We start from the raw sequence: 27,476 nt of genomic DNA, 5'->3' as shown, positions 1-27,476 counted from the left end.
ATCGTTTCTGACAGAGGTACCCAATTCGTGTCTAGATTTTGGCGAGCATTCTGTGCTAGGATGGGCATAGATTTGTCTTTCTCGTCTGCTTTCCATCCTCAGACTAATGGCCAGACCGAGCGGACGAATCAGACCTTGGAGACATATTTGAGGTGTTTTGTGTCTGCAGATCAGGATGATTGGGTTGCTTTTTTGCCTTTAGCGGAGTTTGCCCTCAATAATCGGGCCAGTTCTGCCACCTTGGTGTCTCCCTTTTTCTGTAATTCGGGGTTTCATCCTCGATTTTCTTCTGGTCAGGTGGAATCTTCGGATTGTCCTGGAGTGGATGCTGTGGTGGAGAGGTTGCATCAGATTTGGGGGCAGGTAGTGGACAATTTGAAGTTGTCCCAGGGGAAGACTCAGCTTTTTGCCAACCGCCGGCGTCGGGTTGGTCCTCGGCTTTGTGTTGGGGACTTGGTGTGGTTGTCTTCTCGTTTTGTCCCTATGAGGGTTTCTTCTCCCAAGTTTAAGCCTCGGTTCATCGGCCCGTACAAGATATTGGAGATTCTTAACCCTGTGTCCTTCCGTTTGGACCTCCCTGCATCTTTTTCTATTCATAATGTTTTTCATCGGTCATTATTGCGCAGGTATGAGGTACCGGTTGTGCCTTCCGTTGAGCCTCCTGCTCCGGTGTTGGTTGAGGGCGAGTTGGAGTACGTTGTGGAAAAAATCTTGGACTCCCGTGTTTCCAGACGGAAACTCCAGTATCTGGTCAAATGGAAGGGATACGGTCAGGAGGATAATTCTTGGGTGACTGCCTCTGATGTTCATGCCTCCGATTTGGTCCGTGCCTTTCATAGGGCTCATCCTGATCGCCCTGGTGGTTCTGGTGAGGGTTCGGTGCCCCCTCCTTGAGGGGGGGTACTGTTGTGAAATTGGATTTTGGGCTCCCCCAGTGGCCACTGGTGGAATTGAACTGGTGTGCATCATCCTCTCTGTTCACCTGTTTCCATCAGGATGTGGGAGTCGCTATTTAGCCTTGCTCCTCTGTCACTTCCATGCCGGTCAACATTGTAATCAGAAGCCTTTCTGTGCATGTTCCTGCTGCTAGACAACTCCCAGCTAAGTTGGACTTAGTCCTTGTTTGTTTTTGCATTTTGTTCCAGTTCACAGCTGTAGTTTCGTTTCTGTGTCTGGAAAGCTCTTGTGATCTGAAATTGCCACTCTGATGTTATGAGTTAATACTAGAGTCTTAAAGTAATTTCAGGATGGTATTTTGATAGGGTTTTCAGCTGACCATGAAAGTGCCCTTTCTGTCTTCCTGCTATCTAGTAAGCGGCCCTCAATTTTGCTAAACCTATTTTCATACTACGTTTGTCATTTCATCTAAAATCACCGCCAATATTTGTGGGGGCCTCTGTCTGCCTTTCGGGGAAATTTCTCTAGAGGTGAGCCAGGACTATATTTTCCTCTGCCAGGATTAGTTAGTTCCCCGGCCGGCGCTGGGCGTCTAGGGATAAAACGCAGGCTACGCTACCCGGCTACTGTTAGTTGTGCGGCAGGTTTAGTTCATGGTCAGTTTAGTTTCCATCCTTCCAAGAGCTAGTTCGTATGTTTGCTGGGCTATGTTCTCTTGCCATTGAGAACCATAACACTTGTCCTTCCTGGCACCAAGGGAGTGATTCTGAAAATGCTCCAGGTACAGTTTGCATGTTATAGTAATGTAATGATGTCTTTCTTTTTATACTCTTTATACATTTAGGAGGCTGTAATGGCACAATGTTAATAAAATACATAGAGTAGGACTGCCCCATTATGAGATTGCCGTGAAGTGGCGGGGTAGCTCAAAGAATTGATCAATTGTTTGCTAAATGTCTCATGTTTGAACTACAGTTAGAATTCAGTATGTGCATGTGCATCATTTGTATTGCGTTCTGACCATAAGCAGTGCTGGCTTCTTTTTTTTTTTCTCTTTTACAACGGAAAATATACACCACGCCGCAGTCACACAGGAATACACTATAAATGCTCAGGGCAAAACAACTACAAATATAGGAAGGAGAAAATATGACAAAGGGAAATACACCACCAGATACGAACTCTTTCTCCTAGACCACCACTCCAGACCGAGATAACCAAGCACAAGACAGAAGCTATAATCGGCGACGCCCAATGTTCAGCAGAACTATCTAAAGGCAGTGGGCGTGACCCAGCTTCCAATCCGAGTACCAGCTAAATTAACCCCGGACCAGCTAGACAGAATCTAGCCGACGCCACTGAGCGCATAGTGGACAAAAGCGGAATTACCGCTGTCTGTCAGACGCCCTAGTGTGAACAGCGACCGACATGACAGTACATTGCACATTGTCAGCAACCTGGTATTCAGGTCAGCTAGACTGCTGTGCACGCAAGACCTAGTCAGACAGTGATAATCTCCTGTTGATAAAATACCTATTATAGTGAACCTACAACACAGCCTAATAAGTGACACATCAATGGAATCCGGTCACATATTATGCTGCTCTCAAATTAAATAACAAAAACTTGCTGACAAGTAATAACCTTATTAACAGCATGACAGGGTGTGTTAACTCCATGAATTTCTGCGCTGGACGCTTATACTCAATAGTAAAGACATTTTAAAAAATGTCTCAATTTGTCATCATTTGCATATCATTAACATGTCTATCAATCCTCTGATTTCTATAATCAATGATTGTTCCTTCTTGCTGCAATTTCAATGTTGAGAAGTCTTTGTTGTATGGAAACGATGAGCGATCGCTCAATCCTGCTAATAAAGTATCTGCCTGTTCTTTGCATTTTATAAACACTTTGTAGCTCACTACACTGAAAATGTAGGTTGACAATTTGTTTGTGGGGAGCGTAAGGTTAAAATGAGCAAGTTTACCACTGTAAAAAAGAAAAAAAAACTCTAACGCAGAGTTTATATAATGACAACCACCATTCTGGATTTCAGCAGTAAATCTAATGACGGCTGCCACCTCTAATAATAGAGAAGTGGCTATAAAAAGGGCAGAAAGATTTTTTGGTTTATCTTGCATGGAAAGTAAGTATAATTGAGGCTGTTCTTTCAGCAGAGGTTTTGACAGTCCAAGACAACATGTCAGAATCTGTCACAGTCTTCTCACCCAGCCAGCAGATACAATTCGCGTTTGGCACATACAGAGAGAATGCATTATTCAAATATGCTGCTTTTTAATATGCACCTGGGCTTCCTATGTAAATGCAGCGCTGGATAGAAATCATCTTTGGTTTCAAAGGCACCTGAATAATGTATTAAACATATAGAAATGGTTCGATTTATGCTTCTTATCGTATTTATGTAGTTACTTAAAAGAACATATTTTAGCATACTATAATTTACATTTACTCTCAAACACAATCCCCAAGCACAGGCAGCGATAAACCATAGTCACATGCCCTTCCTAGAGCAATCCCACTCGTCTCATCTTCACCATCAGTTTTTTTTCCTTTCCTGCAATATGAATTTCCTTATAAATGGTACAAATTCTCTTTTCAGAGATCCACCAAATGGCACTCCATTGCAGAAAAAATGTATTGACGAGATGTACTATCAACGAGTGACTCTCCACTCTGGCTCATAGAAGAGGATGTCCTGTGGGGTACCACCCTCTGTGATGTTCTTATACACTATTTGTGGACAGGGCTGGTCTTCATGTGTAAATCCCGTCATGCAATTTTCAACAGAGAAAGGTATGCAAAATAGCTCTAAAGACTAATGAGTAGTCTCCTATAGGTGGCAGGAGGGAAATATTGTCTCCCATCTAGGGAAGAGTTGTATTGTAAACTTTTGAAAATGGAAATTGCCTAATGACCTTTTCACACAAATGATTGTAAGAGATATGAAGACGTAAGATATTTCTCTACATATCTCCTATGATTAAGGGGCAATTAGAAATATTGACAACCCTCCAAAGGCAACTACACCCCAAGTGATTGCACACAACCAAAATAGGTAAACAAGATTCCACCAAGTCTCTATCTCTGGAGCATGTTCCCTCATGATTTACATCATGTTTTAGATATTTTTTCAACATGTCTGACAAGGAGCGTGACCTCAATGAAAACGGGTGTCACTTAAGGTGCGACACTGTGAGCACCGCTCCAGTTGGTGTTCTGCAGGTTGTGACCTGCCAGATCGCTCCGTTGTTTGCTGGGAGATCCGGAAGCCACAACTCAATGTAAGTCTATGAGAGCCAAGATGAGGTTCTCAGACTTTTATTGAGAACGTGAGACCATTATCATTCAATCAGAAGATGGTGGTGCGGGACCGAAGCGATGTTGATAACAGATTAAGACGGTGGCTGATAAGTATAATGCTAGGGTCATGGAGCTTACTTTAGTTGAACCAGTGTGGCAGTGAAGACAAAAAAAAATGTTGAAGTTGTGCTTTATTCAAAACATGCCAGAGTTATGGCATCATTTATGCCAAAAACTGTCTTTAATGACCTGTGCCATATTTATGTTGCGCTTTAGGCACTTTCTGAGCGTGCATCAAAAAATGAACCAGAATTGTGACGCCCGTTTCTGGCACAAAGTAAGCCAACTAAAAAGTGGTGTACACTAACACTAGCCTTAAAATACACCACAATTATCAGACAGCATGAACCGCTATGATAAATCTGGACCATTTTAAAAATAGTCTAGACTACAATTGCACTGTCAAAAAATTAGAATTCATTAATAATCTGCTCCATTGTTGCTACAACTGCCTGTTTTCACCTTTCCCTCTCTGAAATCAGTTGTCGATTTGACAAAACTAAAACTTAACGCTGACCCACAGTCAATGGGTCATTTCACATTTTGGATTTTTCAGTCAGAACTTGGAAAATGATGGAGATTTTGGATAAGTCTCTCCCATTCAAAGTCAAAAGGCCCTTGAAAAATGGACAGCACACAGCAAAAAACTGATTCAACTGGAAAAAAAATCTGATATTTCTGGTGACCAGTGATAAGCGAAATCCAGCATCCCCACCTAACAGTTAACAACTGTCAGCAGCCAGATGTAAAGACTGAAGGAGCGAAACACCAGAGCTTCTTCCCACTGGTAAGTGGCTACTGCCAGATACGGCAGATCAGCTCCTATCCTTATCCTAGTGGAAAAGCTTTTTTAAAATCTCTTTTTTGCAGATTTCAGCTAGCAGAATCAATAGTTTTAATTTATCTCCCATTCACTTGAACAGATTATCAATATGTTAGTCCTGGACAACCCCTTTAAATATTCATACCACTGTAATTACAGGAGAGTTTGGTAAAGTTAAACTGATTTTTTCACTTTATCTGGTGAGATTCATCCATCATGCTGCTTGCTTGAGCTGACTTTTGGAGTCTTTCCCAGCATATGTGGGTCAGTCTTCTTCCTAAGAGTAAGAAACATGCCAAGATCCCTTAGTCATTAAGGCAGCAGTTGAGCTTTAAGTCTGATCTAAACCAAGGATTGGTAAGACGTCCTATACAGCCATATATGTTGCCCAAATTGACCCCTGCACAGAAGAGTGCAAGCTTCTTCGAGTACGTTTCCAAGAGACCTTTTCACTGTGAACATCCTTCAGTGATATTTCTGCACATTTCACCCTTTGCATTTACTTTGCAGTATGTGCAAGGGAATCAGCTTTAATTCCCAAAGAAACATATCTTAAAAGCTATTTTCAGAGGCAGTTACATAAAATGAATGAGTTCGGTAAAGGGAAAAATAACTCTCCATACAGACAGCTCCAGAAAGGGGACATGTCCCTCTCACATTTAACAAATGGGGAAGTGAGAACTAATTATAACTGAGGAAGAGAAAACTAATGAAAAGCTAAAGAGAGAGAGTTGACACTTCAACCTCTATTGCAGTAGAAGCCTCTTGCAGTGACCAGATAATTAAAACAAGGAGATTTGCTCAGAAGAACACCACAAGTCTGAGATCAGGATATTCAAGAAGGCAGATAAGTGAAAAATCTAACACCTTCAGAGGAAATTCGTGTTCTCTTCAAAGAAAAACTGAACAATTGTAGTTAGACACTCTGTCTCTGGTGTCCAGATATGAATATTGGGGTTTGCATTGATCTGCTATTTAGGGAAGATATATTTTCGGCATCCTAGCAAAGGGATGAACAGAGCACATTTACTCCCATGACTGTAAGGTTGGCAGAACCTGCCCAATTTAATATCGGGCCAATGGATGGTGCTATCCATGTAATTTTTCATCTCTATAAAAAAATAAAATTGCAATAGAATAAATGACGAGAATATCTATTACATGGGATCTTCAGGGGCAAAGATATCCTGTATGTTGTGGATATGATAAAATATCAGACCTAGCACATCATACAATCAGCCCCCACATGAGGTCATTAAGGGGAGGCATGTGGGTGTAACTTTGATCTAATAAAAAAGCAGAAATTGGGTTTCGTCATTGTTCATTCTGGAAGCCAGACGTTCACTGTGAAAGTGTTCCATTTTCCCAATCGGAGTGCTTCCCTCCACTAAGCTATGAGACATTTCTGCGATATCAGGTTTAGTAATTTTCTTTCGTTATTCCTTTTTATTTTATGCAATTGTATATATCGTATTGTTTTGTTCCCATTTTGTATCATCTTTGTATATTTTTAGAAACACTGCCTACTCTTCTAAGCAATTAAAGGGATTTTTTTCTTTTCAACAGTTTTTAGTCCTTATGCAACAGTGATGTTTTGTCAACATTAATGCAGCCAATAACAAAGCTTAGAGGCTCAATCGATGGGGACAGCTTGAGCTGCTGGGCTCAGTGATTGATTTCAGTGCTGTCATTATAATGTCACTGCTGCATCTAATCAACAAAGAGCAGAGGAGCATCACCTGGGAAGATAAGTAAAGCCCATTTGTTATACAGTCATGGCCAAAAGTTTTAAGACTAACAAATTTTGGTCTTCAGAAAGTTTGCTGCTTTAGTGTTGATAGCGGTTTTCACCATGGACCCAACATTTGGTTTTGTTCACTGAGCCACTTAGTTATCACTTTTGCCTTGTCACACAGTCTCCATCATGATGGAAAAAGCATTGTTTATCACTAAATTGCTCCTGGATCGTTGGGAGAAGTTGCTCATAGAGGATGTTTAGATCCCATTCTTTATTCATGACACCGTTCTTAATGCAAAAATGTGAGTGAGTCCACGTGCATGGGGGAATAATAAATCCACAAATGAATAGTCTCAGGACCCTTTACTATTGGCATATGTGTGCATGGTGGAGAGGTTGGAGTGTTATTGATTGAATGTGTGGACAGTCTTTTATACAGGTATCAAGTTCAAACAGGTGCAGTTAATACAGGTAATGAGTGCAGAGTAGGAGGGATTCTTAAAGAAAAACTCTGTGAGAGCCAGAATTCCTTGCTGGTTGTAGGTGATCAAATACTTATTTTCATGCAACAAAATGCAAATTAATTATGTAAAAATCATACAATGTGATTTTCTGGATTTTAGATTCTGTCTCTCACAGTTGAAGTGTACCTACGATAAAAATTACAGACCTCTCCATTCTATGTAAGTGGGAAAACATGCAAAATTGTAAGTGTGTCAAATACATATTTTCCCCACTGTAGCAACTAACTTCTCATCCACTTCTGTCAATAATACATAGAACATTCAGAGGAAGAGACGTTATTTAGCACACAACCACAAGTATGAAAATCTCTTATGAGTAGTCAACGGCTTGAATCAGCAAGCAGAGCCAAATCTTAATAGTGTGTATGTTACACGCATTTAGAATTCGGCATGTCAGTATCAACTTGCAGAATTCTAAGCACATAGAATAAGTAGACTAAGCTGTCAGTCTATAAGAATCATGACATGAGAAAAGCCCCTGGGGACTTGAATCAGTCACCATGTCCCAAGTGGCTTTTAAAGGGAACTGATCATCTAAAAAAACACTATTAACCTGCAGATATAGGGTTAATCTGCAGGTTAATAGCGTTTTGAAGCTGCCCAACGCTTGCACTGAGAACCCCAGCTGCTGGAAGAAATTAACTTTATTCCTCCTGGCAGCCTCATGCTTTCAGTCATAGAGATACGACAGGCTTGGCCTCATCCACAGCTCAGCGAATACTGAGTGATGACTCTAACCACACCCAAAACGAAAACTTTCTCTCCACTCATGGTTAGTGGTTGGGTGAAGCCATTCATTGTCAAACTACTGTGTTTTCTCTTTTTAAATCATAATGACAACTCAAAACATCCAAATGACCTTGATCGAAAGTTCACATACCCCATTCCTTAACCCCTTTCTGACATCTGACGTACTATCCCGTCGAGGTGGGGTGGGCCCGTATGACCACCGATGGGATAGTACGTCATATGCGATCGGCCGCGCTCACGGGGGGAGCGCGGCCGATCGCGGCCGGGTGTCAGCTGCATATCGCAGCTGACATCCGGCACTATGTGCCAGGAGCGGTCACGGACCGCCCCCGGCACATTAACCCCCGGCACACCGCGATCAAACATGATTGCGGTGTACCGGCGGTACAGGGAAGCATCGCGCAGGGAGGGGGCTCCCTGCGTGCTTCCCTAAGACGATCGGTACAAGGTGATGTACTCACCTTGTACCGAGCGGCTTCTCCCTGCAGGCCCCGGATCCAAAATGGCCGCGGGGCTGCATCCGGGTCCTGCAGGGAGTACTTCCGGGTCAGGGTCCAGAGCCGGCTGCAGAGCAGCCTGCTCCGATGAAAGTAAGATCGCCCATCTGACAGAGTGCTGTGCAAACTGTCAGATGGGCGATCTGTGATGTTCCCCCCTGGGACAAAGTAAAAAAGTTAAAAAAAAAAATTTCCACAAGTGTAAAAAAAAAAAAAAAAAAATCCTAAATAAAGAAAAAAATATATATTATTCCCATAAATACATTTCTTTATCTAAAAAAAACAAAAAAAAAACAATAAAAGTACACATATTTAGTATCACCGCGTCCGTAATGACCCAACCTATAAAACTGTCCCACTAGTTAACCCCTTCAGTGAACACCGTAAGAAAAGAAAAAAACGAGCCAAAAAACAACGCTTTATTATCATACCGCCGAACAAAAAGTGGAATAACACGCGATCAAAAAGACGGATATGAATAACCATGGTACTGCTGAAAACGTCATCTTGTCCCGCAAAAAACGAGCTGCCATACAGCATCATAAGCAAAAAAATAAAAAAGTTATAGTCCTCAGAATAAAGCGATGCCAAAATAATTATTTTTTCTATAAAATAGCTTTTATCGTATAAAAGCGCCAAAACATAAAAAAATGATATAAATGAGATATCGCTGTAATCGTACTGACCCGAAGAATAAAACTGCTTTATCAATTTTACCAAACGTGGAACGGTATAAACGCCTCCCCCAAAAGAAATTCAAGAATAGCTGGTTTTTGGTCATTCTGCCTCACAAAAATCGAAATAAAAAGTGATCAAAAACTGTCACGTGTCCGAAAATGTTACCAATAAAAACGTTAACTCGTCCCACAAAAAACAAGACCTGACATGACTCTGTGGACCAAAATATGGAAAAATTATAGGTCTCAAAATGTGGTAACGCAAAAAATATTTTTTGCAATAAAAAGCGTCTTTCAGTGTGTGACGGCTGCCAATCATAAAAATCCGCTAAAAAACCCGCTATAAAAGTAAATCAAACCCCCCTTCATCACCCCCTTAGTTAGCGAAAAATAAAAAAATTTAAAAAATGTATTTATTTCCATTTTCCCATTAGGGCTAGGGTTAGGGTTAGGGCTAGGGTTGGGGTTAGGGCTAGGGTTAAGGCTAGGGTTAGGGTTAGAGCTAGGGTTAGGGTTAGAGTTAGAGCTAGGGTTAGGGCTAGGGTTAGGGCTAGGGTTAGGGCTAGGGTTAGGGCTAGGGTTAGGGCTAGGGTTAGGGCTAGGGTTGGGGCTAAAGTTAGGGTTAGGGTTGTGGCTAAAGTTAGGGTTAGGGTTGGGGCTAAAGTTAGGGTTAGGGTTTGGATTACATTTACGGTTGGGATTAGGGTTGGGATTAGAATTAGGGGTGTGTCAGGGTTAGGGGTGTGGATAGGGTTACCGTTGGGATTAGGGTTAGGGGTGTGTTTGGATTAGGGTTTCAGGTAGAATTGGGGGGTTTCCACTGTTTAGGCACATCAGGGGCTCTCCAAACGCGACATGGCGTCCGATCTCAATTCCAGCCAATTCTGCATTGAAAAAGTAAAACAGTGCTCCTTCCCTTCCGAGCTCTCCCGTGCGCCCAAACAGGGGTTTACCCTAACATATGGGGTATCAGAGTACTCGGGACTAGTGTTGAGCATTCCGATACTGCAAGTATCGGGTATCGGCCGATACTTGCTGTATCGGAATTCCGATACCGAGATCCGATATTTTTGTGATATCGGGTATCGGTATCGAAACAACATTAATGTAAAAATGTGTAAAAGAGAGAATTAAAATAAAAAATATTGCTATACTCACCTGTCCGACGCAGCCTGCACCTTACCGAGGGAAGCGGCAGCGTTCTTTGTTTAAAATTCGCGCTTTTCTTTCCTTTACGTGAGTCCCGGCTTGTGATTGGTTGCGTGCCGCCCATGTGACCGGGACGCAACCAATCACAGCAAGCCGTGACGTAATTTCAGGTCCTTCAGGATTTTAAAATTACGTTCCGGCGTTGTGATTGGTTGCGTCGCAGTCACATGGGAGACGCAACCAATCACAGCAAGCCGTGACGTAATTTCAGGTCCTTAAGGATTTTAAAATTACGTCCCGGCTTTGTGATTGGTCCGCGTCCCGGCAACATGGCCGCCATTAACCAATCACAAGCCGTGACGTCACGGGAGGCTGGACACGCGCGCTTTTTAAAATGGGCGCGTGTCCAGCCTCCCGTGACGTCCCGGCTTGTGATTGGTTGCGCCGCGGTCAACCAATCACAAGCCGGGAGGCTGGACACGCGCCCATTTTAAAAAGCGCGCGTGTCCAGCCTCCCGTGACGTCCCGGCTTGTGATTGGTTAATGGCGGCCATGTTGCCGGGACGCGGACCAATCACAGCAAGCCGTGACGTAATTTCGTCACGGCTTGCTGTGATTGGTCCGCGTCCCGGCAACATGGCCGCCCTGACCAATCACAAGCCGGGACTTCACGTAACCAAGTAAAAGCGCGAATTTTAAACAAACAACGCTGCCGGTTCCCTCGCTGAGGTCCAGGCTGCGTCGGAGAGGTGAGTATAGCGATATTTTTTATTTTAATTCTTTCTTTTACACATTTATATGGATCCCAGGGCCTGAAGGAGAGTTTCCTCTCCTTCAGACCCTGGGAACCATCAGGAATACCGTCCGATACTTGAGTCCCATTGAGTTGTATTGGTATCTGGTATCGGTATCGGATTGGATCCGATACTTTGCCGGTATCGGCCGATACTTTCTGATACCGATACTTTCAAGTATCGGACGGTATCGCTCAACACTACTCGGGACAAATTGCACAACAACTTTTGGGGTCGAAGTTCTCTTGTTATCCTTGGGAAAATAAAAATTTGGGGGGCTAAAATTCTTTTTTGTGGGAAAAAAAAGATTTTTTATTTTCACGGCTCTGCATTGTAAACTGTAGTGAAACACTTGGGGGTTCAAAGTTCTCACAACACATCTAGATAAGTTCCTTGGGAGGTCTAGTTTCCAATATGGGGTCACTTGTGGGGGGGTTTCTACTGTTTGGGTACATCAGGGGCTCTGCAAATGCAACGTGACACCTGCAGACCAATCCATCTAAGTCTGCATTCCAAATGGCGCTCCTTCCCTTCCGAGTTCTGCCTTGCCCCCAAACAGTGGTTCCCCCTCACATATGGGGTATCAGCGTACTCAGGACAAATTGGACAACAACTTTTGGTGTCCAATTTATCCTGTTACCCTTGTGAAAATACAAAACTGGGGGCTAAAAAATCATTTTTGTGAAAAAAAAAAGAATTTTTATTTTCACAGCTCTGCGTTATAAACTGTAGTGAAACACTTGGGGGTTCAAAGCTCTCAAAACACATCTAGATAAGTTCCTTAGGGGGTCTACTTTCAAAAATGGTGTCACTTGTGGGGGGTTTCAATGTATAGGCACATCAGGGGCTCTCCAAACGCAACATGGGGTCCCATCTTAATTCCAGTCAATTTTGCATTGAAAAGTAAAATGGCGCTCCTTCCCTTCCGAGCTCTGCTATGCGCCCAAACAGTGGTTTACCCCCACATATGGGGTATCGTCGTACTCTGAACAAATTGCACAACAACTTTTGTGGTTTAATTTCTTCTCATACCCTTGGAAAAATAAAAAATTGGGGGCAAAAAGATCACTTTTGTGAAAAAATATGATTTTTTATTTTTACGGCTCTGCATTATAAACTTCTGTGAAGCACTTGTTGGGTCAAAGTACTCACCAAACATCTAGATAAGTTCCTTAAGGGGTCTACTTTCCAAAATGGTGTCACTTGTGGGGGGTTTCAATGTTTAGGCACATGAGGGGCTCTCCAAACCCAACATGGCGTCCCATCTCAATTCCAGTCAATTTTGCATTGAAAAGTCAAATGGCGCTCCTTCCCTTCCGAGCTCTGCCATGCGCCCAAACAATGGTTTACACCCACATATGGGGTATCAGCGTACTCAGGACAAATTGGACAACAACTTTTAGGGTCCAATTTATCCTGTTACCCTTGTGAAAATAAAAAATTGGGGACGAAAAGATCATTTTTGTGAAAAAATATGATTTTTTATTTTTATGGCTCTGCATTATAAACTTCTGTGAAGCACTTGGTGGGTCAAAGTGCTCACCACACATCTAGATAAGTTCCTTAGGGGGTCTACTTTTCAAAATGGTGTCACTTGTGGGGGGTTTCAATGTTTAGGCACATCAGGGGCTCTCCAAACGCAACATGGCGTCCCATCTCAATTCCAGTCAATTTTGCATTGAAAAGTAAAATGGCGCTCCTTTCCTTCCGAGCTCTGCCATGCGCCCAAACAGTGGTTTACCCCCACATATTGGGTATCAGCGTACTCAGGACAAATTGTACAACAACTTTTGTGGTCCATTTTCTCCTGTTACCCTTGGTAAAATAAAACAAATTGGAGCTGAATTAAATTTTGTGTGAAAAAAAGTTAAATGTTCATTTTTATTTAAACATTCCTAAAATTCCTGTGAAACACCTGAAGGGTTAATAAACTTCTTGAATGTGGTTTTGAGCACCTTGAGGGGTGCAGTTTTTAGAATGGTGTCACACTTGGGTATTTTCTATCATATAGACCCCTCAAAATGACTTCAAATGATGTGGTCCCTAAAAAAAAAATGGTGTTTTAAAAATGAGAAATTTCTGGTCAACTTTTAACCCTTATAACTTCCTAACAAAAAAAAATTTTGGTTCCAAAATTGTGCTGATGTAAAGTAGACATGTGGGGAATGTTACTTATTAAGTATTTTGCGTGACATATCTCTGTGATTTAAGGGCATAAAAATTCAAAGTTGGAAAATTGCGAAATTTTCTAAATTTTAGCCAAATTTCCATTTTTTTCACAAATAAACGCAAGTTATATCGAATAAATTTTACCACTAACATGAAGTACAATATGTCACGAGAAAACAATGTCAGAATCGCCAAGATCCGTTGAAGAGTTCCAGAGTTATAACCTCATAAAGGAACAGTGGTCAGAATTGTAAAAATTGGCCCGGTCATTAACGTGCAAACCACCCTTGGGTGTGAAGGGGTTAATACCGTGTATTGCCCCCTCTAACATCAATGACAGCTTGAAGTCTTTTGTGGTAGTTGTGAATGAGGTTCTTTAGTTGCAGTTTGACAATAAATTGCATCACATAACCACCAACCATGAGTGTGGAAAAAGTTTTGGTGTCATCATTCATATTCCTAAAAAAGGTCAAAAAGCAAAAATTCTGCCAGGGTATGTAAACCTTTAGCACAACTGTATATACCAAATATCCAACTCTACAATCAATAGAGTGACTGGACGATGTGCATCTAGTCAATAATATCAAAAGTAAAATATAATCAAAAGCATCATTAGGAAAGATATACATACATGATAATGTGTGCAAACTGTAAAGCGTTGTGGAATATGTTAGCGCTATATAAAAAGAAAAGATATAAACAATAGTGATAAGTGAGTGCACTCGTTGCCCGGGTTTTCCAGAGCACGCTCGGGTGACCTCCGAGTATTTATGACTGCTCGGAGATTTAGTTTTCATCCCCGCAGCTGGATGATTTACAGCTATTAGCCAGCTTGATTACATGTGGGGATTCCCTAGCAACCAGGCAACCCCCACATGTACTTAAGCTGGCTACTAGCTGTAAATAATTCAGCTGCCGCCATGAAAACAATCTCCGAGCAGTCATAAATACGAACAGCGAGTACACTCGCTCATCACTATAAATAAGCAACTGACAATGGTCAGATAGATGTATTGACTGTCTGTTTGGCAATTATGCTCTATCTATAATTGACACTAAAGAGAAGCAGAATATTTGTGTTCCTAAGAGGGTGATTAGCCAATCTCAATGCCCTGAACAGGTTACAGATAACATAATTTAACATGAAACGTTCTCACTCGTTAAGTTAGACGACAGAGAAGGGAGTATTTACAGTCACAATGGTTCCATCTAGGAAGGAGGGGTGAACAGCCTAGCCTTATAGATCCCTATTTGGGCTACAAAAACTACTTCCCCAAACTCCTGACCTGAGAAGGGCAGTCCACATCTAACCCTATTGCGGATGCCCTGCACTTTCTCAGCGTGCGTGCGTCCCGATACGTTTCTTCACCCTTGATTCCTCGGGGGACTATAAATACATACATTGTCTCTCATACTACGTGCAGAGAGTAACGGGCAACTCTTCGACTCTGCCTGTTCCTGCAGAGAATTATATCTATGGGAGTGTCCTATTTGTGAGTTTTACTCCCACTATCTTGCTGTATTACGTCACTTCTAGCTCCAAACCAAATCATAAAATTACCAAATTATTGTGAAAGATGCACAATCTAATTTGTTTATTCCTTCTCACATAAACTGTAATAAAAAAGGATCAAAAAGTCATATAAACCCCAAGATGGCAACAATAAAAAAAACCAACTCATTACACAAAAAGCCAACCCTCATGCAGCTCCGCAATCAAAAAAAGTTTAAAGTTACGGCTCTCAGATGGAGATGAATCATTTCACATAACATCAGTCCATGGTCCATGTCAGTAATCTATAGCCGTGCACAGGAGCTGCGCAAAATTCCTCACCCTCCAGGTACCCAGGCTCGGTTTAATTTGTGCAGCAAATGAAAAACATCAAATTTAAAAAGTCAAAAAACAACAGAATTGCTATTTCTTCTCATAGAGAGTTATTAAAAGTTAGGCATTAGGTTGTATGTAACTAAAAAATCATGCCACTGACATATATAACTTTTCCCAGGAAAAACAAGTCCTCATTCAGCTATGTCAGCAAAAAGAAATATGGCTCCTGGCATGTGACAATGGAAAAAAATGTGTAGACATTGAAGTCAAATTGGGCTTGGTCCTCCAGGGTGCAGGAAGGAAAAACTCAGGTTACATTACTTGACATTTTAAATGCAGGCTCAGTATTTTGGCTGTGGGGAGAGCGAAGTGTTCATTATTGCCACCTAGCCAGTTTTTGGGCTACAACAGATTTCAGGCAAAGCATTTTTCCTATGAGCGCTAGTGGAGTTCACCTGAAAGTCAATGTACAAAGTAGGAAAGATGATCCCCTGCCTATTCATGTTTTGGTAAAAGGATATCAAGCAAGGATTTATTCTACAGGGCTACTGCCAAACAGGCAGAAGTGATCTGTGGATAAGGCAGCAAGATAATATACAGCAAGGCACATCTTCACATCAACCTTGCCCACAGTATGTATGATAAAGAATATCCTAAAAGGGAACCAGGTTTTCCCAATGTAAACTAAAGCCATCACCTTTAACGCTTTTTTTTTTTACAGAAGACTAGCAACCTGTATACAAGTCCGCATCCACCTCTGTATATGTCAAAAATACCTTTTATAATCCCCATAAGGAGCAGTCCAGTCTGAAGGGTGCAGCTAGTCTTGATCTGGCGCCACCTCTTTCATTGCAATTGCCTTTCTCCTAACCTGCTTTATGTGGATGACATGTCCTATGTCACCCATACAGTGCCTGTGTAGGGGGTGTGCGAGGGCTAGTCTGTGCCCCACTCTCCCTGCCCATGTTTCCCTATGTTCCTGTAAAAGCGAATATGCCTCATGTGTCTTAAAATGTTATTATAATGTGTAATGTAATATATATACACTCACCGGCCACTTTATTAGGTACACCATGCTAGTAATGGGTTGGACCCCCTTTTGCCTTCAGAACTGCCTCAATTCTTCGTGGCATAGATTCAACAAGGTGCTGGAAGCATTCCTCAGAGATTTTGGTCCATATTGACATGATGGCATCACACAGTTGCCGCAGATTTGTCGGCTGCACATCCCAAAGATGCTCCATACAAGGCAGGATGGATCCATGCTTTCATGTTGTTTACGCCAAATTCTGACCCTACCATCCGACTGTCGCAGCAGAAATCGAGACTCATCAGACCAAGTAACGTTTTTCCAATCTTCTACTGTCCAATTTCGATGAGCTTGTACAAATTGTAGCCTCAGTTTCCTGTTCTTAGCTGAAAGGAGTGGTACCCGGTGTGGTCTTCTGCTGCTGTAGCCCATCTGCCTCAAAGTTCGACGCACTGTGCGTTCAGAGATGCTCTTAGGCCTACCTTGGTTGTAACGGGTGGCGATTTGAGTCACTGTTGCCTTTCTATCAGCTCGAACCAGTCTGCCCATTCTCCTCTGACCTCTGGCATCAACAAGGCATTTCCGCCCACAGAACTGCCGCTCACTGGATTTTTTTTCTTTTTCGGACCATTCTCTGTAAACCCTAGAGATGGTTGTGCGTGAAAATCCCAGTAGATCAGCAGTTTCTGAAATACTCAGACCAGCCCTTCTGGCACCAACAACCATGCCACGTTCAAAGGCACTCAAATCACCTTTCTTCCCCATACTGATGCTTGGTTTGAACTGCAGGAGATTGTCTTGACCATGTCTACATGCCTAAATGCACTGAGTTGCCGCCATGTGATTGGCTGATTAGAAATTAAGTGTTAACAAGAAGTTGGACAGGTGTACCTAATAAAGTGGCCAGTGAGTGTATATATTCCTGTATTGTGTAGATGTAGGGAAGCGTATGATATAGATTTAGCCCACTAGGTGGGCACAATAGGAATTAGATAGACCAATAGGATCTAGTTAGTTAGGAAGGGCCAACTTAGAGTAGTTGGGGAGCTTCCTGGAGTTAGTCAGTAGGGGCTGGAAGCCCGGACAGGACAGTTGAGTCCCGCAACGTTCCAGGGGAAGAGCCCAGTTGTACAGGGCCTATGGGCTCACAGTCACACAGTGGTGGAGGAATATAGGGCAGCATCTAAATGGTAGCAGCTAATTTCGTGGGAACTACCCTAAATGTCTATTGCGAAATGGATGAGGTACACCTGAAGCAAGTTAGTCTAGCCAGTCAAGAAGCTGTGGTAGCAAAGGCGACGGTACGACCCTGCGATATTCCCGGAGAAGTGAAGGACAGTACAGGGAACGGAATGTTGATGTTCTGCAAGGAACCTTGTGCTGTTACTGTGACAGAACTGGACGAACTGAGTAAAGTTGTTTTGTTGAAACTGGATTTGGACTCTGCCTGTCATTACGTGGTGCTAAAAGGAAAGGAGCCCCAGCAGACCGAGATGGACCCTTATGTACAAGTAAGTGGACCATCAAGTGCACCACAGAAGGGACATTGTGTTTATGTGACGGAGGGCCAGGGTGTGACAGAGCAGCCACTGTTAGCCACGACTACACCCCTGGCCTCTGTTCCACCTCCAATGTCACTCCTGCATGGGCATACTTCTCTCAGCACTGCTGAGGGCAAAGCAGAATACCGTAATGCACATGTGTTTAGAGATTCTAAAGAGCGCCGATGACCTGGAAGTTAAGCCAGCGCAAGCGCATTAGAGTGCTCTGAAAAAAACACATAACATAAGGATACAGCCTTCCCAAAACCTTTCCGATTAAAAATGCACTAGCAGGATGCAGCAGGCCCCCACTAATAAAGGCAGGGGCAGCACAGGTGCAAACTACTGATAAAAACAGCCACCCACACACCTAGCAGATTATGGAGGGGTTGGCTGCCTGGTAGGAAAAAATGCACACAAATGAGGCTTGCGTAGGATGCCAGTCACACAGGTATTACAGCCTATTAATGATGCCCATAATATTATCAAGTGGGCTGCCCAGAACTACACTATGTTCCAAATTATTATGCAAATGACATTTTTCTCGGATTTTTCTAAATGGTCAGTGCAAATGACAGTCAGTCTAATAAAAGTCATCACCCTTTAGAGTATACATCGAATTTTATTGAAGAAACCTCCCAATGATAACAGTATAATCTCCAAAATGAATAAAAACTCAAAATGCACTGTTCCAAATTATTAGGCACAGTAGAATTTCTAAACACTTGATATGTTTTAAAGAACTGAAGATGCTCATTTGTGGAATTTGCAGCATTAGGAGGTCACATTCACTGAACAAAAAAGCTATTTAACTCCAGAACTTCCTAACAGGCCAAATTACATGTTAACATAGGACCCTTCTTTAATATCACCTTCACAATTCTTGCATCCATTGAACTTGTGAGTTTATGGAGAGTTTCTGCTTGTATTTCTTTGTATGAAGTCAGAATAGCCTCCCAGAGTTGCTGTTTTGATGTGACCTGCCTCCCACCCTCATAGATCTTTTGTTTGATGATACTCCAAAGGTTCTCTATAGGGCTGAGGTCAGGGGAAGATGGTGGCCACACCATGAGTTTATCTCCTTTTATGCCCATAGCAGCCAATTACTCAGAGGTATTCATTGTCATGCATGAAGATGATTTTGTTCCTGAAGGCACGTTTCTGCTTTTTAGACCATGGAAAAAGTTGTCAGTCAGAAACTCTATTTACTTTGCTGAGGTCATTTTCACACCTTCAGGAACTTTAAAGGGCCCTACCAGCTGGTTCCTCATGATTCCAGTCCTCCTTGCTGACGTCGCAGCCTTGTTGGGACATGGTGGCCATCCACCAAGCATCCACTACTCCATCCATCTGGACCATCCAGAGTTGCTCAACACTCATCAGTAAACAAGACTGTTTGAAAATTAGTCTTCATGTATGTCTGGGCCCACTGCAACCGTTTCTGCTTGTGAACACTGTTTAGGAGTGGCCGAATAGTAGGTTTATGCACCACAGCAAGCCTTTGAAGGATCCTACACCTTGAGGTTCGAGGGACTCCAGGTGCACCAGCAGCTTCAAATAACTGTTTGCTGCTTTGTAATGGTATTTTGGCAGCTGCTCTCTTAATCCAATGAATTTGTCTGCCAGAAAACTTCCTCATTATGCCTTTATTTGCATGAACTCTGTCTGTGCTCTGTTTCAGTCACAAATCTCATCAGAGTATGATGATCACTCTTAAGTTTTCGTGAAATATCTAATTTTTTCATACCTTGTCCAAGGCATTGCACTATTTAACGCTTTTCAGCAGCAGATAGATCCTTTTTATTTCCCATATTGCTTGAAACCTGTGACCTGCATAATAATGTGGAACATCATTTTTGCGTAGTTTTCCTTTAACTAGAATCACCTGGAAAACTAATTATCACATGTGTTTAAGATTGATTTCAGTGATTCATTGAGCCCTGAGACACAATACCATCCAAGAGTTTATTTGAAAAACAAAACAATTAAATCTTTAAGACACTTAAATCCAATTTGCATAATAATTTGGAACACAGTGTATATACATGCACCCCACAGGGAGAGACGCCCCAATACTCCAAGCCCACAAGAGCAGAATACCGTAATGCGCATGTGTTTAGAGATTCTAAAGAGCGCCGATGACCCGGAACTAAAGCCAGAGCAAGCACATTAGAGTGCTCTGCTCTGTTCTCAGCAGTGCAGAGTGAAATATGCCTGCACAGAAGCGAGACTGGGAGCGCTGTGTCGATTACGTAGAAAGCATCATCCACATGAAGCAGGGAATTCGCGATAGACATCTGACCAGACAACGTCATTTGGTGTGATTACAAAAGGTATTTTTTGGATATGGAGAAGGGATTGGAGACATATAGAGGTTGCCAAACTGCTCTAAAGGAGGCATTGAAGGTGGTGGAGACTAACCAGTGGATGTTATAAGTACCAAAATCATAAAAGAGCTGAAAATATGACCATGTTCACATACATAAGATAATAGCCTGAAAATAATGCTCAGCATTAGACACTATTGTCTTCGTACTGGAGTCCTGGATTCAATTACCACCATCTTCATGGAGTGTTTTATCATAGCAGGAACCACGGAACTGTTTAAAGGGAACCTGTCACCCCCCCCCCACCCCCCAGGTGTTTGAAACAAAAAGAGCCACCTTGTGCAGCAGTAATGCTGCATTCTGACAAGGTGGCTCTCTTAGTTATTGGTGCTGTAACTGCAGAAATAATCAGTTTTGTAATTTGTCCTAAATACCTTTTCTTCAGTCCTGGAGGCAGGACTTTCCCCCCCTGCTGCAGAAGCCACACAGCCGACACGCAGGTCTTCTTGGCGCCGGGCGCTGCCTCCACGTCGCTGTTTTGAAATGAGCCAGCGCCGGCGCTCTTTTCTCCTGCCTTGGGCAGGCGCAGTGAGCACTGCCCGTCTGTCCTCATATGCAGTCTGACTGCGCCTGTGCGGACGCCCTGCCTGTGAATCCCAGCCTCGCAGTGAGAATAAATCAGAAGACACTGCGGGGCTGGGATTCACAGGCAGGGCGGCCGCACAGGCGCAGTCAGCTAGACTGCATATGAGCACAGAGGATGGGCAGCGCTCACTGCGCCTGCCCAAGGCAGGAGAAAAGAGCGCAGGCGCTGGCTGATTTCAAAACAGCGATGAGGAGGCGGTGCCCGGCGCCAAGAAGATTTGAGTGACGGCTGTGTGGCATCTGCAGCAGGGGGGGAAAGGCCGGCCTCCAGGACTGAAGAATTTTATTTAGGACAAATTACAAAACTGATTATTTCTGCAGTTACAGCACCAATAACTAAAAGAGCCACCTTGTCAGAATGCAGCATTACTGCTGCACAAGGTGGCTCTTTTACTTTCAAACGCCTGGGGGGGGGGTGACAGGTTCCCTTTAACCAAAGTCACGCTGTCCTCTAAATCACTGTTGAATGTGTCACACAATGTAGGATGCATCATACTAACAAGAATAGTGATAACCTGTTGTGAATACATTCATTGTTTTCTAGTACGAGAAGTCATGGCGGATATTGGCTCCCCTGACAGAGGCGGACGGGCACCATTCCCACGCTGTCTTCTATTGAGAAGTTTACCCATTTATGGGTTATGTACCAGTATGTTCTCCTGAAGAACCAAACAATTGGGGAAACTCGTCTAGTAATATACATGCTGGCTTTCTCTTGATATGAAATATGTATGGGGTGAAGATTTCCTAAATGAATGACTTTTGGGCATCGGCCCTGAATTGATTACACTGGTCAACAGCATTTTTGGTGCCAAAGATATTTCATCGAATTTAGGGTATTTTTGGGGTGCTGATTCTGAATATGTCATCAGTTTTGCCAGATTGGCTCAAGTTTTTGAGATTTTTGGTATCTTATTTATAGCACTTGTTGGTAAATGCGACGCATCATCTCATTAATTTCTTTGGATTAGTACTTGAACTGAGCAGTTCTCAATATAGTTTTGTGTTAATTAGTGTTCTAAAAGTTTGTTCATAGCTTGATTTTTGCACTAACTTTATGTTGTTGTCTGTTTTCCAGTGAAAAGCATGAACTCATCAAGAAGAAGTTGTCTTAACGATCCAGACTCATTCTGTTACATTTGTGGTGAATACACGCTGCCAAAACATAGAAGAAACATAACAGACTTCGTAAAAAAAAGTGTATTTTGCCTATTTTGGGGTTATGCTTGGGGACCAAGACAAGTTTTGGGCACCACACATAGTGTGCAAAGCATGTATCGAATTATTACGAAAATGGAGCAAAGGACAAAGAAAAAGCTTCAAATTTGGTGTTCCAATGGTGTGGAGAGAGCCAAAAAATCATCATGATGACTGTTATTTATGGTAAACACAGGTACAGGCACATCTTCACAATGAGGGACAGGCCTTCTTGCAGATTCCATGTTACTCCCATTTTCGTTTCTTATGCTTATTGAATCCTTGCACTGCACAGAAATAACAGTCATCATGATGATTTTTTGGCTCTCTCCACACCATTGGAACACCAAATTTGAAGCTTTTTCTTTGTCCTTTGCTCCATTTTCGTAATAATTCGATACATGCTTTGCACACTATGTGTGGTGCCCAAAACTTGTCTTGGTCCCCAAGCATAACCCCAAAATAGGCAAAATACACTTTTTTTACGAAGTCTGTTATGTTTCTTCTATGTTTTGGCAGTGTGTATTCACCACAAATGTAACAGAATGAGTCTGGATCGTTAAGACAACTTCTTCTTGGTGAGTTCATGCTTTTCACTGGAAAACAGACAACAACATAAAGTTAGTGCAAAAATCAAGCTATGAACAAACTTTTAGAACACTAATTAACACAAAACTATATTGAGAACTGCTCAGTTCAAGTACTAATCCAAAGAAATTAATGAGATGATGCGTCGCATTTACCAACAAGTGCTATAAATAAGATACCAAAAATGTCAAAAACTTGAGCCAATCTGGCAAAACTGATAGCATATTCAGAATCAGCACCCCAAAAATACCCCAAATTCATTAAAATATTTTGGACACCAGAAAAAACATTTTTTTTTGTTGACCTGTGTTATTGAAGTAGCGGTCTCTTTGCTTGGATAATTTGTTAACCCCATTTTTTGGTCATTTTGGGACTTTTATTGCTAATCCTGGATTTCTATTGGGGCAATGTGCAATGAGGATATTTAATACTTTATAGTGATGGTCTACTATCATGGTGCATATAATAAGATATTATTCAAATATACATAGGTCCTCTTTTCCTCACTTAACATAGTTGTACATGTGCAGTGTGGATATTTAATTAAATACTGCATAGTGACGGCATATGGTGCCGATAACAAGAAATTATTTATCTCTGCATCTCCCCTTTTCTCTGCCTCATCTGATATTATTTATATCTGGGAATATGTGCAATTTAAATCTGCCTTTATATATATGATTTTGGTGTCTGTTTTGGGCTCATTAAAATATACCTCCCTCTCTGATATTGCATGTACCATATGGTATATAAGAGGTAGGGTATCAGGGCTTACCTGATTACATATGGTACAATACTGTTATCTTTCTTTGTGCACTCTGTCTTCATAAGGCTCTATAGGGAAAGGGAGGGAGAGCCGTCGTTGAGCGGCCATTGCGCAGGTTGAAGGGTGCCAACCTCAGCTGGTAGGAAGGGAATCCATAGTGATTTATTAGGGTAATCTTTTCTCCCTGTAATTTTATTACCTGCTTTTGTACAGACCCATATCATATGGGGTAATGGGAATGTAGTGAAAAATCATTTATTGGCATTTTTGCAATATTATATTAAAGGTTAAGTTTTAAATTTGGTAAAACTCGATGATTGTAGTAGGAGAAGTGTGGCAAAGATGCTCTGATCATGCTTATTTTATGGTAAAAGTAGAGGGCAGAGGAAAGTACCCCTGACATGCAGTTATGTCAGACACAAATTAGAATTGAGTGGCTCTTTTGAAAATTGAATTAGCCGACTTTGATAAATTTTTCCCCAAAATTTGATTTGCAGCAAATAAATTAATGTAAATCTCAATACTGGAAAACTTGCTCTGAAAATAAATGTGGGGGAGAGAAGAGAGAGAGAACTTCTCTGCTCATAAGAGCTTACACTCTACAGATGTGATAGAGGGGACTCTGTTGATCACAAGAGATTACACTCTACAGAAGAGAGATAGAGGACTCTGTTGATGATAAGAGCCTACACTCCACATCTGAGAGATGCAAGACAGAGCCACACTGACCATAAGAGCTTACACTCTACAGCCAAAAGAGGACCCTGCTGACTATAAGAGCTTACACTCTACAGGAGAGAGGACCCTGCTGATATGATTACAAGAGCTTACGCTTTACAGGTGAGAGAGAGGACCCCACTGACCATAAGAGCTTATACTTTTTAGGAAAGACAGAGGGTGAGAACCCAGCTGATTATAAGAGCTTACTCTCTATAGGAGAGGAAAGAGAGAAAAAGAAAATTACATCTACAGAATGGAAGGACTAGAACTAAGCAACAGCACGTGTGAAAAAGACTTGGGTATACTAATAGATCACAGACTGCACATGAGTCAACAGTGTGATGCAGCAGCAAAAAGGCAAACACAGTTCTAGGATGTACTAGTAGAAACATAGTCTAGATCACATGAAGTAATCATTCCCCTCTACTCCTCCTTGGTCAAACCTCATCTGGAATACTGTGTCCAGTTCTGGGCATCCCATTTTAAAAAAAGACATTGAAAAACTGTAGCAAGTTCAGAGAAGAGCTAGCAGGATGGTGAGTGGACTGCAAAGTATGTTCTTTGAGGAACGATTAAAGGATCTGGGAATGTTTAGATTGCAAAAAAGAAGGCTAAGATGAAACTTAATATCTGTCTACAAATATCTGAAGGGATGTCACAAAGTAGAGGGATGATACTTATTTTCATTTGCACATAGAAACACAAGAAGCAATGGAATGAAACTGAAAGGGAGAAGATACAGAATAGATATTAGAAAAAACTTTTTGAAAGTGAGGGTGATCAATGAGTGGAACAGGTTTCCACAAAAGGTAGTAAGTTCTCCTTCAATGGAAGTCTTTAAACAGAGGCTGGACAGATACAGTTGTGGCCAAAAGTATTGACATCCCTGCAATTCTGTCAGATAATACTCAGTTTCTTCCTGAAAATGATTGCAAACACAAATTCTTTGTTATTATTATCTTCATTTAATTTGTCTTAAATGAAAAAACACAAAAAGAATTGTCCTAAAGCCAAATTGGATATAATTCCACACCAAACATAAAAAAGGGGGTGGACAAAAGTATTGGCACTGTTCCAAAAATCATGTGATGCTTCTCTAATTTGTGTAATTAACAGCACCTGTAACTTACCTGTGGCACCTAACAGGTGTTGGCAATAACTAAATCACACTTGCAGCCAGTTGACATGGATTAAAGATGACAGCCTCTGTCCTGTGTCCTTATGTGTACCACATTGAGCATGGAGAAAAGAAAGAAGACCAAAGAACTGTCTGAGGACTTGAGAAACCAAATTGTGAGGAAGCATGAGCAATCTCAAGGCTACAAGTCCATCTCCAAAGACCTGAATGTTCCTGTGTCTACCGTGCGCAGTGTCATCAAGAAGTTTAAAGCCCATGGCACTGTGGCTAACCTCTCTAGATGTGGACAGAAAAGAAAAATTGACAAGAGATTTCAATGCAAGATTGTGCGGATGTTGGATAAAGAACCTCAACTAACATCCAAACAAGTTCAAGCTGCCCTGCATTCCGAGGGTACAACAGTGGCAACCCGTACTATCCGTCGGTGTCTGAATGAAAAGGGACTGTATGGTAGGAGACCCAGGAAGACCCCACTTCTTACCCCAAGACATAAAAAAGCCAGGTGGGAGTTTGCCAAAACTTACCTGAAAAAGCCTAAAACGTTTTGGAAGAATGTTCTCTGGTCAGATGAGACAAAAGTAGAGCTTTTTGGGCAAAGGCATCAACAGAGTTTACAGGAGAAAAAAAAGAGGCATTTAAAGAAAAGAACACGGTCCCTACAGTCAAACATGGTGGAGGTTCCCTGATGTTTTGGGGTTGTTTTGCTGCCTCTGGCACTGGACTGCTTGACCGTGTGCATGGCATTATGAAGTCTGAAGACTACCAACAAATTTTGCAGCATAATGTAGGGCCCAGTGTGAGAAAGCTGGGTCTCCCTCAGAGGTCATGGGTCTTCGAGCAGGACAATGACCCAAAGCTCACTTCAAAAAGCACTAGAAAATGGTTTGAGAGAAAGCACTGGAGACTTCTAAGGTGGCCAGCAATGAGTCCAGTCCTGAATCCCATAGAACACCTGTGGAGAGATCTAAAAATGGCAGTTTGGAAAAGGCACCCTTCAAATATCAGGGACCTGGAGCAGTTTGCCAAAGAAGAATGGTCTAAAATTCCAGCAGAGCATTGTAAGAAACTCATTGATGGTTAGCGGAAGCAGTTGGTCGCAGTTATTTTGGCTAAAGGTTGTGCAACCAAGTATTAGGCTGAGGGTGCCAATACTTTTGTCTGGCCCATTTTTGGAGTTTTGTGTTAAATGATCAATGTTTTGCTTTTTGCTTTATTCTCTTTTGTGTTTTTTCATTTAAGACAAATTCATTAAATTAAATGAAGATAATAATACCAAAGAATTTGTGTTTGCAATCATTTTCAGGAAGAAACAGAGTATTATCTGACAGAATTGCAGGGGTGTCAATACTTTTGGCCACAACTGTATCTGTCTGAGATAGTTTAGTGAATCATGCATTGAGCAGCGGGTTGGACATGATGACCCTTGAGGTCCCTTCCAACTCTAACATTCTATGATGCTATCCCCACTGACTATAAGAGTTGACACTGAACAGAAGTGAGAGAGAGAACCCCATTGACCATAGGAAAATCATAAAGCTTACACACTACATGAGAGGCTTACTCAGTGACTCTTGAGATGGAAAATGACTCAAGCTGTGCTCCACTGGGAACTACTGATCTATGATGGCCCAGGTACTGATCAACACTGTACAAGACATGATAATCTGTAAAATCTCATAGCTGCAGGGCATTATGGGGAGGCTCACGGTGCCGTATAAAATACTGTTAGCCCGCTCTCGGATGCTTCAGCAGTGTGAGAAAGTCTTTGGCAAACTGCAAATTGAATCTCAATATGTTTGAATTCACATGAAACCTTGAATTTCAAGAAATTTGATTCAAACTCGTTCCTCCGTAGATCAATCTGCTCATTTCTAGCGGCATTTTGAGGTTGGATTATACACATAAAACTGTATACTAATTTAAAAAAATATCAGAATTTATTTGCGTCTTGTGGATGTAACACAAGTATTGGTTTATCACTGATAACAAAGGTACTGAGTGCACCTGCCCGAAATTCCCCAAACCCTTCTTATGTTTCCACAGGAGGATGATTATGTGCTTACTAAATACCATATGGTTTATGTGCCCATTGAGACCAATTTGACGTAGTCCTGTTCTTAGTTGCCTGGCTTGAACAACAACAGAATAACACCACATGTGCCGTACACTTGGATGCAGCCTTCAGTTCTCAGGTCAGATATCATAGTAAGATGACAAATTGTGCATTACAGATTACAAGCTTGTGTATGAAAATGTCAAGCACCCAGACAGATGTGGGAGCTGTATATAACTAT

Source organism: Ranitomeya variabilis, chromosome 1 (genome assembly GCF_051348905.1).
Source record: "Ranitomeya variabilis isolate aRanVar5 chromosome 1, aRanVar5.hap1, whole genome shotgun sequence".
In the NCBI taxonomy this organism is placed as follows: Eukaryota; Metazoa; Chordata; class Amphibia; order Anura; family Dendrobatidae; genus Ranitomeya; species Ranitomeya variabilis.
The sequence above is the reverse complement of the archived record's forward strand: the minus strand, read 5'-3'. Positions refer to the sequence as shown.